Source organism: Bolinopsis microptera, chromosome 5 (assembly GCF_026151205.1).
Source record: "Bolinopsis microptera isolate Bmic1 chromosome 5, MBARI_Bmic_1.0, whole genome shotgun sequence".
Lineage (NCBI taxonomy): Eukaryota > Metazoa > Ctenophora > Tentaculata > Lobata > Bolinopsidae > Bolinopsis > Bolinopsis microptera.
The window spans coordinates 18407281-18421504 of NC_087076.1; the positions used below are offsets into that span (position 1 = coordinate 18407281).

Sequence of the window (14224 nt, forward strand, 5' to 3'; positions counted from 1 at the left end):
AGGGTAAAATAGACGTATTCCCTTCGTCAAATTAACTATTTACAATACTAAACTTAAACGAACTCCGGGTAAAATAAACGTAATCCCTTTGTCAAACTTGCTATTTACAATAAGTTAATAAATTAATACGGTTGAAAATTATTTCATATTCAATAACAATGCAGCATCAATATAATTGATACAAATGAGGAGCATACATAGCAGTGAGAATTGCACATAACAGGAGGACTGGAGGTATGGAGCAATAATGATTGACAGTGCACCTTTCCACTGATGTTCCTAATTTCCTGTAATAGCTTAATAGGCATGGAAATACTTTGATTGCAGGGGATGGATTGGATTCACTTATGTACTGAGATAACTTAACCGAAATAACATAACTGCCTAGATACATTGGCTAGTGTTGGGTGGGATCATGAATTTATATAATGGGTACTTGTTGTTTGTAGTGCAGTGGTGCAACAGACTTTAAGAGTTGACCATCAATTAGGAGACTGCATAAAAGTCCTTGGCGCACCATATGGGATTGTTGGCAAGAGCCAGTCTCCAACCCATAATCTTCGATTAAGTCCCTTTAAGTGACAACTGCAACTTGACCACCAAAGATCTTTAGGCAGGGTCCCTCCTCATTGAGGGGTGGCCAAGTGGTTAGGTTACATCATTTTCAATCACCTTGGCCTTGGTTGCTTACGGATGGTCGGGAAATCCGAAATTAAGGTTTACAGGAGGGTCCCAGCCAAAAGATCTAGTGTCTCGTATGGGTATCTCTTAGTAATTAATATGCTTGCACTGTAGTATAAGGCGTAAGCCATAGAAAGTAGTGCTACTGCTACTGATTTAACCAAGTGCAGGAAACTGCTAGGTCCTTACACCCCTAGGGTTGATGGTTGATGTGGGTATCAAACCAGCAGTCCCTTTCATCTGAAAGCCCATTCTACATTCAAGTGATGAGATCACTCATTGAGTGCAGAGATCACATATCCGCCGGAGTTTTAAATGGTTGACCAAAGGGAAATCCTGTTTGTCGAATTCTATACTACACTATACTGTGGTATCGCATGTCATCCAAAGTATTAATAAAAGTTGGTACAGCCCACCAACATCATTTATGTGCAATGCCAAAAGATCCACTTCATTATAGCTAGAAATTGTCGTTATCAGTACTATGAGAGCCACGAGGATGGCAGACAGCTCACATGTTAATATCTTGATACAAACAACAGAGTCAAATGTAATATTTGACAGGCAAATCCAGATTTGCAGTTTTGACTAAAAAAAAATGTTTCGAACAGTATACATGTAATTTCAGCAATGGTAATTGTCTAGCTATAGGGATAGACACCCTCGAAAAATGAATAAACCAATTCAATAGATATAAATAAAATCCACAAATTCACATCACAACAAAAAGCAGTCTAGACCCCCACCTAACAAGCACTCCATGGCCTGTTTAGGAGTGTTGATCAGGTTAAGGTCCAAATCACTTATCGCCATGGATGGAAGAGTTTTGGTACCTCTGTAACCCCTGATAGAGATTATACAAGTTCTGAGTAAATCAAAACGCAGTCTGCGTCTGACAAATGATATCACATCACAATACCGTTGGCCTTTCTTAATGCTGATCTTTTCAGCGAGATGTTTAAGGAACTGTGAAGCCTCAGTTGCCATTCTTCCTGTAGTACTGAACACCAGTGGTGTGAAGGTAGCCTTTTCCACATTGAGGACTCTGTCGTTGTACTCACGTTTTTTGTTTTTCTCGTGAGATTGGTACATCTGTGAGATGTTCTTGTCACTGTTGGACTGGGCTTGAGGGTGAAGTACCCTTACATCTGTGAATGCCCTGACCAGCAGCGACCAGAACGATCTCGCACTGATGTCCAGTCTTGCACCATCCTGCCTATTTGTTCCATTAGATAGTTCAAGTGTGTGAGGAACCGAGAGGAGCCGGGGTTCTGTTTTCTTTGCAAACAGTGGTTAGGAGTTCAGCTATTGTATCTCTAAGTGAATTGTGTCTAAGTGAAACGATGCCTCCGATTTTGCAGGTTAGAGTATGGTTGATATGATTTTGATTTCCACATACACATAGGGGACTTCTGTTAGCTGTAGACAGTGTAAGATTATATCTGAGTGAGAGGGCATCAAAGAATTCTTGTTTGTTGAGGACGACGTACCCACATGTTTTTAGAGGGAGTGTGGATAACCAAATGGATGCTCCTTTTTCAATGAAACAAGAAATTCAATGAAACAAGAAATTTAATTTTAGCACATTGTTACAGAATAAAAGGATGTGAAACAATTCATAAAATATAATGCCCTTTGGGTGTATGACTTTTTGTCCTTGACTGCTTGTTTGGTTTTGGAAGGACAGGTAACTAACGGGGCATTATTATTAAATCTAAAATAGCTAATAATTTAATAAATTATTAGCAGGCCCCTTAACGTGGGCAATAATATATGCTTTATAAATTATATAAACAAATTGAAGTCTATTTTTCAATGTTGTTAAGTGTCTCTTTCGATCTGTTTTGGTCTTTCGTGGGAGTTCCCACATTTGTTGGTTGAGAATGCTCAACATAACATACATGGGCAAGGAATGTGCGTGCCTGGAAGCTTTTGCACACACCGAAACGCTAGTTCAGTTAAGTTTTCACTAAGGAGATCTATTTGCCTTTGTGTTGATGGGGATACCCATTCATAATAGTTTCACGTTGGTGTTTGTAAATCTCTTCCTTGCCCTTCTTTACTTCACTTATGATGCCATGCTGCAGTTCTTCGTTTAGTTAGAAAGTAGTAAGTAAGTAAGTAAGTAAGTAAGTAAAGATTATGACATAACATCATCACAAGTGTCTACAAAATATCATTGCACTAAATAAAAAAATAATTTAAATAAATATATTTTTCCATCAACATTAATAATTTATCAAATTCAATTTTATTAATTAATAAAATCTAATACATTATCTATAAATAATTCATTAATACTTCCCAGTGGAATAAAGATTTATGAAACGCTTCTTTGCCACAAAAGGATGAAACCAAAGATATTCATTATGTGTCTCCTTATTGCTTAAATAACTGGGTTCTTCAATTTTCCCTAAAACTTCATTCGAAACATTCCAAAAATAAAAATCATTTACACTGTTTTTAGAAATCATTTCTTTCTTAAATCCTTCCAATCTAACTTTAAAGCTTAAAACTGTCGAGCAGTTCTTGACATCTGAAGGGAGTTTGTTCCAGTAAGGAATGACTCGCTCCGGAAGAAAAGAAGACTGGAGATTCTTAACTTTAGTTACACTCTTATTACACCTATTGGTTGAAACTAGATTAAGACCAGATCTGCTCATTCTGAACAAACCCGATCCATATTCAGTCAAACCACTAGTTACTTTAAAAGCTTCGATAAGGTCCCCACGTATTCGCCGCTCTGCCAGCGTTGTCAAATTGAGGATATCCAGTCTGCAGCTGTATGGAAGAGTACCCACCTCATCAATAAGACGGGTAAACCGCCTCTGGACGCTCTCCAGCTCCAAAACAGTCCCCCAACTTCCATGAGCCGCAACTGGATTCCACAATTGGACACAATACTCAAGATGAGGTCTTATCAAAGCTTTATAAATAGCTATCATTACAACCTTTTCTCTAATAACTAAGTTCCTTACAATCCAGCAGATCATACGATTTGCTTTAGAAATACATGCTTTTATCTGTTCATTCCAAAGCAAGGAGCTATGGGTAATAACCCCCAAATCTTTTTCCTGTGCAGATACTTCTAGTTCTACTCTATTTACAATATAATTCGAGTTAGGATTATTATTTATAGTAAACTGTTGAAAAACTGCTTCTGTGAGCTGTTTTGTAGCTGTTTTGTAGCATTTACTGAGCATTTCATCTCTGCTGTTGATGTGCAGTATGGTTGTACGGCAAACAAAATTCCATCTTTTGGACGTTCCTTAGATGAAAGTGGAGTAGGCTAGCTAAGGTTCGTTTGCAGCTATATCGACGAGTCCTAGAACGTCTGCTTTCCAACTTTCTGTCTCCTTTAATATAAACTCTTTTACCCCTTCTTCTGAACCAATATATGACCCAAGATAACTTGGGACATAAAAATTAGTATACAAATTATTCAAACAATACACACATAATGTCACAATGATCCTATTTTATATTTAAAAAACGACCCTTCTTAACTCGATATATTCCCTATCTCAAATATTGGGAGAAACATTTGAAAATCATCCTTGGCTTTGTGGCTCCAAGTTCAAATTTAGACTATCTATAATAACAAAGTCCTTTCTCGCACCTCAACTGATACTAAAAATTCATAGTACCATCGATTATTAACAAACGACAATAAAATCCAGTTAAAAAATATGAAATAAAAAGATTTTTAATCGTAATGTTTCCAATTCAACTGCTAATTCTTACGTATTACGTGCAATTATTTTACAATTTGAACACTAACAAATATTAAATTGCAACGGGACGAAAATATTTCGATTTTTTGCGATTATTTATGATTTGATTTGATGCATAAGTAATTTTTTTCGAAAAATACGATGTTTAATAATACAAATGTGTAAACCCAGAAAACTCCACTGGTAGGGTATATCAAAAAGTAAAACAGATACCGACCTCCGGTTTTCAGCAAAATGGTCGTCTTATAAAACTTATGTTCAAAGTTAGCTCCCTAGTCGCAGACACCTCAGTTAAGAAAAGACAATTTTTTTTCAGTTAAGCAACCCTGTTTGCGACTGGAGAGCTAAAAGACATATGATCTTCATACAAAAATGCTTGTTTTTGGCCTTTAAGCCTTATATCCCTGCAGTTTCTTTTCGTTTAAATCGTAAATTCGCGCGCAAAAATTTCACCGGCGCGCCTTCCATTAATGATGCATTAGACACATACATTATAAGCATCGAGTGTGTTTAACGGATGGTCACTTGCGCCGCGCGAAATATGAATAGCATAGCGATCAATTATGTGTCAACACTGAACACTTACAATTTAATATTATATTGTGTTGTAAGATTTTTTTGTATAATGAGCCAATTTATGTTTTAAATTGATGAGTAATAATAGTTTTTGTTTTTGTTATTGACAAATACGCGTTCAATTCAATGTTGTGTGTTGATAAATATGGTAGTAATATGGTTTTAAATATATGACACAAGTATCATTCTTACATTACATTAGAATTATATAAATATATAATTCTGGTTTTGCATCAAAAAGGAAGTAACATATGTTTTTTCTGCAATCATATTTAGGTTACAAATCACTAAACTGTAAACTGAAAACACAAAGCCACGCGCCGATTTGTACGGCATTTTGTCATTATAACAACCTTTTAAATACCATAAATTATACCCAGTTCATAACTTTTGTGAAATAATGATTCGATATTATATTAACTGCAAGTATCATTCGTTAAATTTTAGTCGAAGATTGGTTTTTTATTTTAAGATGTGCGCGTGTTTTGCTTGATTTTACAATCTGCAATCTTGGAATATCCTCCGCATAACTTCGGCTTGGAATTTACAAAAGTGTGTTGCTTGCTGTATAGTAGCAACGAATTTAAAACCTGTTTTGTCAAACAAAAATTTGATTAAATTCATTTTAACTGCGTTTGTTGTTTTTCAATAATTATTTCTATTGACTTGACAAGTCAAAACGTTAGTTTAATATCGGTTTTATGAAAATTTTCAAGTATTGCTACAGGGCCTTTGGAATGACTTTAGATGGTGCAAATTTAAACTATTGCCAGGAACTTCATGTGTTTGGTCAGTTTGGAATGTCAAATTTAAAGTCTTTGCAGCTTCCCTATTTTGATCGTTTTTTGCTCATTAACGTTCAATGACTAAAATCCAGATAAAACGGATTTTAATTTATATTTCATTAGTAAAACAGAGTAATAGTCTGTCGAAAGACTGTTACTCATTGCAATAAAGTTGTAATTCTACTAACGTGTACAAATGGCTCTGTTCTGTAATTTTATTATCTTCAGACCTTGTATGTGTGCAGCTGGTTATGAAAAGTTGAGAACCGTTTGGTTTTGATTTAATTTACAGGATCAACTCTATTTTAGGATTCAAATTCATTCATGCCCTTGTTAACTACATTTAATAAAGATCAATGTGGCAAGAAAACTTAAGTGCTTTTAATTTACTGTAAAACCAATAAATCTTCAATTAGAATGAACACCAGACCGGCACTTCACACGGTGAAAGACAACCTTGGCATTCATCAGCAGATAACATGCATCAGCAGATAACCCTTACTCTTCAGATTATTTGATAATCATGAGGTATTTACTAATCACTTATAACTTATAATTATAATTCGTAAGTTCGTTTATACTTCGATCTATGAAAAGCTCTGTTACTACTTTCATAAAAATTTGCTTTTAAACCTTACTTAAAGTTGGCACATGATATCATAAATATTGGTTAATTTGTAATTTAACATAAACATAATCTATAGCTATCTGTAATTCTGTATTTAATCCAATATAGTCTTTACAAACTTAAATTCTTGGAAAATGTTGGCATCAGGGAAATGTCAATAAATTAAACTTTTAAGAACAGAGCGCTTTAACAGAGTCAATGAGAACTTATGATAGCTTCATTGATCCAGCTGATCTGCAATACTAATGGACATTTTTTCAGAATGAATACCGACAGGTTTTGCCTTGGAACACTCCTTCATGTGACTTACCTGTTGTTGTAGGTTAGTACTTAGTAATTTTTTGAAATTGCAACTGTACAGTTCATTAGCAGTGTATGTTATGTCGAAAGTTAGTTATTTTTGGTAACTGGAAACAACACAGCAATAGCAGCAAATCTGGGGAAACTTAGTGGACATTGGCTAACTTGTCCAGACTTGCCTTAAATTTTGACAGTGAACCTTGTGATCTCTATCAGTGGTTAATCTTTAGTGGTAATGCCATGAATTTTACAATATATGCAGATAAATAGTTTATTTTTGGTGGTTAACAATTGGTTAAGATAACACTAATGTGCTAAAAACAGCAGTTAATGTGCGAAAACGTGTATGAAACACCTATGGAATCATATTTTAACATTTGAAATAGCCTATTATACCCCATCATACTTAAGCTTGCACCTGCACAGTGGGCACAAGCCCCAAATAACATAGCTTTAGCCGATAAATTGGTAAAAAATCTGCAATTTAAAAAAAATGCCCAAGATGATTTTTTTGTATATTGTAGGGAATACTCTAGGCTTTTAGATGGAGTTATGGAATAGGGCGGCAAATGCCGGCAACACAACTATATTTGGGCTGGAAGGCCAAAAATTTGCCTAAAAATGGGGCAAAAACTCAGGTTCATGTCAAAAATCAGCTAAATTATAGATAGCCTATTAAGGTTTTTTCAAATAAATTAAGATTTGAGAGTTGTTTGGAGATATGAAAGGAGTCAACTTATTATATTATCTCATTTGTGTAACAGACATAGAGTAAGAGCTATTTTTCGCTGCCAAAAAGCCAAAAAATTGGTTTGCGAAAAATCGCAAATTTCGCGGCCGCGTAGCGGTTAAACCATTAACATAAGGAATTTTTAATTTTGGTTTTTTTGCATTTTGTAGGGAACCAGTTTTCCTATCAGATAATTTTAAATGCATCTTAAACTGACAAACTCAATTTTGAGCCTAATATAGCCTGGTATCAATTATTATGGCGTACGGAAGTGGCTGTTTTAGTGGTTTATTTGATTGCTATAGCTATACCATAGTCATATCAGCTTCATAATTGATTATTACTGTAAGTTCTAAGGTGTCGATAATTGGTGGTTAATATTGATCAAAACCGACCATTTGTTAACAATTAGTCACATATTTTATTCAATTTATTGTAATTCGTGTACCAAATATGTGGTTAAGATACCATATATGTGCTGAAAACAGCGGTTAAATTGGTTTGAAACGTGCAATTACCCACATATATGAAACCACGTATCTACATTTGATACGTATCTAGTATCCTCCCTTAACAATTATTCTGACGTACTGAGTTGAATTTCAGAGCTTAATCATCGCTTGAATGACTTAAATGTACATCTTTGTTGGGTATATTTTAATGTCGAAGCGTGTAATAAATGTTAGAATTTATTTATTTATTTATTAAAATATGGCTATTTAGGTGGTTTATCTATCTGTATACTCACATGTCAAGATACGAGCTTCATTATTCATTTGTACTGATACTAATGAAGTGCTGTAAAATGGTGGTTAATAATGATCCAGAGAGATATTATTCTATCATTTATGTAGAATGTAGATCATTGTTTAATAAGTCTGAATGGATGTACAAAATATTGTAAATTTGCAGCCGTCTCACATGTCACTATAAAGTGCTTGTCACTATATAGTCCTGTTCCTATATAGTGCAGCAATCCTCAAATTTATCTAACCATCTCATTATAGCTTGTTGTGCTCTCTATAGTACTGTCATCTTTACCCAGCTGCCACTGCACCAGCACGTTATAATTGTAGTAACCTCTGAATGGTACCCTCTGCTTGTTGGTAATTGTACGAGATACTAGTCAAAAGCTATACTCGGGAAAATGTAAAATCAGCTATTATCTAATCTTTCTGCTTCGCCTAGCTCATGCTGTAAACGTATTTGTGTACTATCTTACTATATATAATATGACATATGTCAATAGAATGTAGTAAGTAAGATTTAGGTCTTCATTGTCTTAAAGTTAAGGCACTGCCCAGTGCCCAGTGTTTAGTTGTTTTCCCAGGTTCGTCCTTGTTGGCAATCTTACATCTACAAGGTTTAACTTATATTGTGGTTGTGCACTTTACTTTGTCTTTAGTATCTTTGAACAACAGTTCATCAAAATAATCAAGGGGGGGGGGGGGGGGGGGGGGGGTCCAACTACATTTTTGTACGTGGCCACCAGATTTTTGCCAAATGTACATTGTACATGTACAAAAATGTACAAAAATGTACAAAATATGTTTTTTCCTGTTTGGAAGTTCCCTGGATAGATTACTTGCTGTGGCTAATTTACAATGACAGGTACATCACATGGGAATGTATTTGATTACTTTAACACCTTTTCTGCTGTTCTTGACTGGTGGTTTTCAAGTAAACCAGAATGCCAGAAGTTATCTTACCTAGTTAGTAGAGTATTAGATTTAAAAGATATGCGACACTTTTAAAGGTTGCGATATATAATTATTTATGTAATATAATACTTATATGTACTTATGCAGGCATGTAATTGGTAGAATATTGTAATGTTTGATATAACTACATAACAGTACCTGTGTTTACAATCATTGTTGATAAAATGATATATTGTATAAATGTACCTGTTAACATTCAGATGAACTATTATTTTGTACAGTGCAGTGTTTGACTGAATTGTCAAACACTGTTTTGGTTCATACACATGCCACACACACAGTACACAGTACACACACACCTATTGCTTATTTGTTAGTATTAACTGCACATGACTACAGCCTTTATATATAATTGAGGGATGAAGTCCTTAGTTTATCCTGAACACATTTGCTTAATTGTTGCAGCTCTTAGTACCCTAGCTACTTATTACCCTAGCTACTTAGTACCCTAGCTACTTAGTACCCTAGCTACTTAGTACCCTAGCTACTTATTACCCTAGCTACTTAGTACCCTAGCTACTTAGTACCCTAGCTACTTAGTACCCTAGCTACTTATTACCCTATCTACTTATTACCCTAGCTACTTATTACCCTAGCTACTTAGCACCCTAGCTACTTAGTACCCTAGCTACTTAGTACCCTAGCTACTTAGTACCCTAGCTACTTAGTACCCTAGCTACTTATTACCCTAGCTACTTAGTACCCTAGCTACTTAGTACCCTAGCTACTTAGTACCCTAGCTACTTAGTACCCTAGCTACTTAGTACCCTAGCTACTTGATACCCTAGCTACTTGATACCCTAGCTACTTAGTACCCTAGCTACTTATTACCCTAGCTACTTATTACCCTATCTACTTAGTACCCTAGCTACTTGATACCCTAGCTACTTAGTACCCTAGCTACTTAGTACCCTAGCTACTTATTACCCTATCTACTTAGTATTCTAGCTACTTGATACCCTAGCTACTTAGTACCCTAGCTACTTAGTACCCTAGCTACTTAGTACCCTAGCTACTTAGTACCCTAGCTACTTATTACCCTAGCTACTTATTACCCTATCTACTTAGTACCCTAGCTACTTATTACCCTAGCTACTTATTACCCTAGCTACTTAGTACCCTAGCTACTTATTACCCTATCTACTTAGTATTCTAGCTACTTGATACCCTAGCTACTTATTACCCTAGCTACTTGATACCCTAGCTACTTAGTACCCTAGCTACTTAGTACCCTAGCTACTTATTACCCTATCTACTTAGTATTCTAGCTACTTGATACCCTAGCTACTTAGTACCCTAGCTACTTGATACCCTAGCTACTTAGTACCCTAGCTACTTATTACCCTAGCTACTTATTACCCTATCTACTTAGTACCCTAGCTACTTGATACCCTAGCTACTTAGTACCCTAGCTACTTGATACCCTAGCTACTTATTACCCTATCTACTTAGTATTCTAGCTACTTGATACCCTAGCTACTTAGTACCCTAGCTACTTGATACCCTAGCTACTTATTACCCTATCTACTTAGTATTCTAGCTACTTGATACCCTAGCTACTTAGTACCCTAGCTACTTGATACCCTAGCTACTTATTACCCTATCTACTTAGTATTCTAGCTACTTGATACCCTAGCTACTTAGTACCCTAGCTACTTGATACCCTAGCTACTTATTACCCTATCTACTTAGTATTCTAGCTACTTGATACCCTAGCTACTTATTACCCTAGCTACTTAGTATTCTAGCTACTTGATACCCTAGCTACTTAGTACCCTAGCTACTTGATACCCTAGCTACTTAGTACCCTAGCTACTTAGTACCCTAGCTACTTGATACCCTAGCTACTTAGTACCCTAGCTACTTAGTATTCTAGCTACTTGATACCCTATCTACTTAGTACCCTAGCTACTTATTACCCTAGCTACTTATTACCCTAGCTACTTAGTATTCTAGCTACTTGATACCCTAGCTACTTAGCACCCTAGCCATTACTTTAAAAAAGCCCGGTTATATTGCCATTGCTTGTAAGATACCATTTGCCATGATTTTATGTTGACCCTCGAATTAAAGCTCACAATTTAACCGCCCCTATTTCAGGATGTGTATATCAATTACCAGACAGAACTATTTTAAATTTTTATGTTAAATAATATATCTTCGTTTAAAACTGTTTAAAAACTGAGAGTGGACAATGGTAATATCTTTGAATTGTTTCATAACACCACTATATACTAGGTATACTTGTAGGGCCACGTATCCTGCAATGTATGTAAATTATATTTCTAGAAGGTTCTGTTGTTATAATATTTTTCATCTTTTTTTATATGTATACGTCAGTAGTAGAAAGGTGGTTTCCTTCTCCTGAGAACAGTAGTGCACCAAATACCAATTCTCCTCGAAACAGTAAAGCATTTAAAGTAATTCAGTGAACCGTTTTCTTATCCTGTTGATAACTTGGAGCAACAGATTCCTTATCCTGAAGACAATGTTTCACGCCCAGAACACTTACGGAATTCAAATGAGTGCCCTGCCGGTATTTTTGACTCTTGTTAACAGTAACATGCTCGTTCCCGTCTCCAGAATGATTATAAGGTAAAATGCCTGCACCCTCAAGAGAACAATGTCAATAACCTTCTTTGGATTTCAACAGTTCTACAGTTCCATAGGTATACAAATGTAAATAAACCTCTTAAGCTCAGTCAGCCTGTTTGAAATTTTGTTTCTTGTCTCTATCATGGACAACTTGGGTGTTTTCTTAGTGCTTCTACTTGTGAAGAAACCAAAGGTTGAGTTCTTCTCTAACCAGCTTTACCCTTTTGAAGTAGTGAGATTAACTATAGAACGACCTAAAATGAAGCGGTTTATAACGCGCAAAAATTGTGAACGTGCCTTTGTGATATATTTAGGAAGAAATTCGGATTTGGCGGGATAATCACGGACCTTGCATACGATGTATTTCCCGCCCTAAAGAATATACTAGAAGTTCTGGGAGAGTTTTCTACATGTTTGTCAGTCACAATTGTCTTTCTGCCGAACGGAAAAAAAATTGTAAGCAATTCTTCCGCTGGCGCCTAGCAACCACGCGCAATATAACCGAGCCGCGCGCAATAATTGATATCATATTGATGTAATTAATAATTTTAGCGTATCCAAGCTTCCAAAATCGACCATAACTTGACTTCAGATGATAAATTTACTAATTCATTAATATCATTCTAGAGGTAATCGTTTAAACTTCAATTCAGTTTCAAATTTTAGTCCGAAAGAAGGTAAATTTTGTCTAAAATCGCCACTAAAGAGACAAATTCGGATTTATGAATATAAAATAAACATATTGGCAGAACTTTCGAAGTCTTCAGCATTCTCTCTGGTATTGAACTGTTCAATTTCTCAGGTTTATACAACCCCCGGAAGTACAGACAACAAAGCAGACATAATCTGGAATATCGATAACCTCTAAAGCTCTAAGAGGACCCAAAATGAAAGCAACTCCTGGAGGCTGGGATTATGAAAGATTTTCACGAAACTCACGCCAGCTGCTTCACACATTGAAAATTATGAGAGGCTGGTGGATTGAAGTGTAGTCAAACAGTCTTTTTCAACAGTAAGTCAAGTTTAGCAGTTTGAGATGCACTTATAGATTTTCTTTCCCTACTGCACTCGCCACTCAAGTCTCAGATTTGATTTTACTCAACCGTATTATTATTTAGTTCCTTTCATTAAAATCTGTTTCAGATGTGGACAGTCATGCCCACTGGACAACTAAAAAGTGCTCCTTCGTTACCCTCCTTCTCCAAACACTACATGTCAATAGTCCCAACAAAAAGTTATAAAACAAGCAGTCTTGACCTTCCTTTTCCACCATGACAGGCAGAATTAATATAGCTATCAAGTATTAGTAACTGCTAAAGAGGGATTGTCGTTGAGAGAGGCACTTAAAGGCACACCAAGTTTTACAACAGATAGAAACATAATCCTTGGCAAACTGGGCCCAGCCCAAAACGGACCAAATCAGACTGATAAAAACTGCTCATATCTGCAGCTATAGCAGCAATTTAAAATCTATGCTATAGCTGATAGCGACGACTCCGAACTGAATACTAATCGATGCATATGCAATACTGCTCACGTCTGTTACTTGTATTTAAAAATAATCAGAGACAGACATTGTTATTTCTATTAAATTGTAGTATAATGATGCTTTGCGTATAGCTGCTTTGCCATTTCTAATTATGAATTTCATCCTAGAGTAAAACTTTTAATATAATTAACTAATCAATATTAACCTAACACTGTCACTAGAGAAGCTTTTTGATGAAAATAGTAAACAACTTGTTTCAGTTCAAACTAAATAAAGGTCAGACCGGGATTCGAACCCTCAGCTAGCACGGTCAATCGCCCTCTTAGCCAACTAGGCTATCGTGCCGGATGCCGAAAATCAATATTAACTATCATATTGTCGTGCTCGCGCATTCCCTACGCAAAGTTATTCTACTACGATGTATATTTTTAGCCATTTTGGGGCTATTGCGCGGCGCGGAAGCTTTAAACCGTCATAACTCTGTCCAGGAACAGTCTCCAGAACTGATTAAACTTGTGATCTCTTAGTCAGAGGATGTACTTTACGAAGATATATGATTTGTCATACCTGCGTCCACACAGTGGAATCACAAATGGGTATAGTCGCGAACGCAAAGAAACCGCAGGGATTAATTGGGTACTTATATTAATTGGGTACTTCATCATGTATTCAGATTTGGAGGACTTCGCCGCTTCGCTGCGCCGCGCAAACTTATACATAAAATTGAATTTTAGACAGAAATGTGAATATATTAAAATTTAAAACTTTCAAAACGGAGGCTTATAAACATAATTATATTTTGACATACGTTGCATGCCACTTTTCGCGCGCGAAGCATGTATCAAATTATATTATGATTGTTTACCTGGAGACCTCAGGCTATTATGTTCATAAACATAGCCTGACAAATTAAAACCCTCTCAAACGCGCAATGCTCTCAAACAGGCGCGTTTCTGCGCCTGGAGTGCTTGGCGCGCACGTGATG

At 36.0% G+C, this 14224-nt stretch overlaps 1 protein-coding gene and 1 long non-coding RNA gene across 3 annotated transcripts in view; one reads left to right on the forward strand and one right to left on the reverse strand.

Annotated features, from left to right (window-relative positions):
- The window catches only part of LOC134815824 (cytochrome c1-like), a 94968-nt gene that overhangs the window by 3558 nt on the left and 77186 nt on the right, over positions 1-14224 (reverse strand). The window lies entirely within an intron of this gene.
- LOC134815826 (uncharacterized) lies at positions 6190-13315 on the forward strand. The gene is made up of 4 exons (XR_010160306.1): positions 6190-6304; positions 6666-6726; positions 12553-12762; positions 12894-13315. It is a non-coding gene; the product is annotated as an uncharacterized LOC134815826 (long non-coding RNA).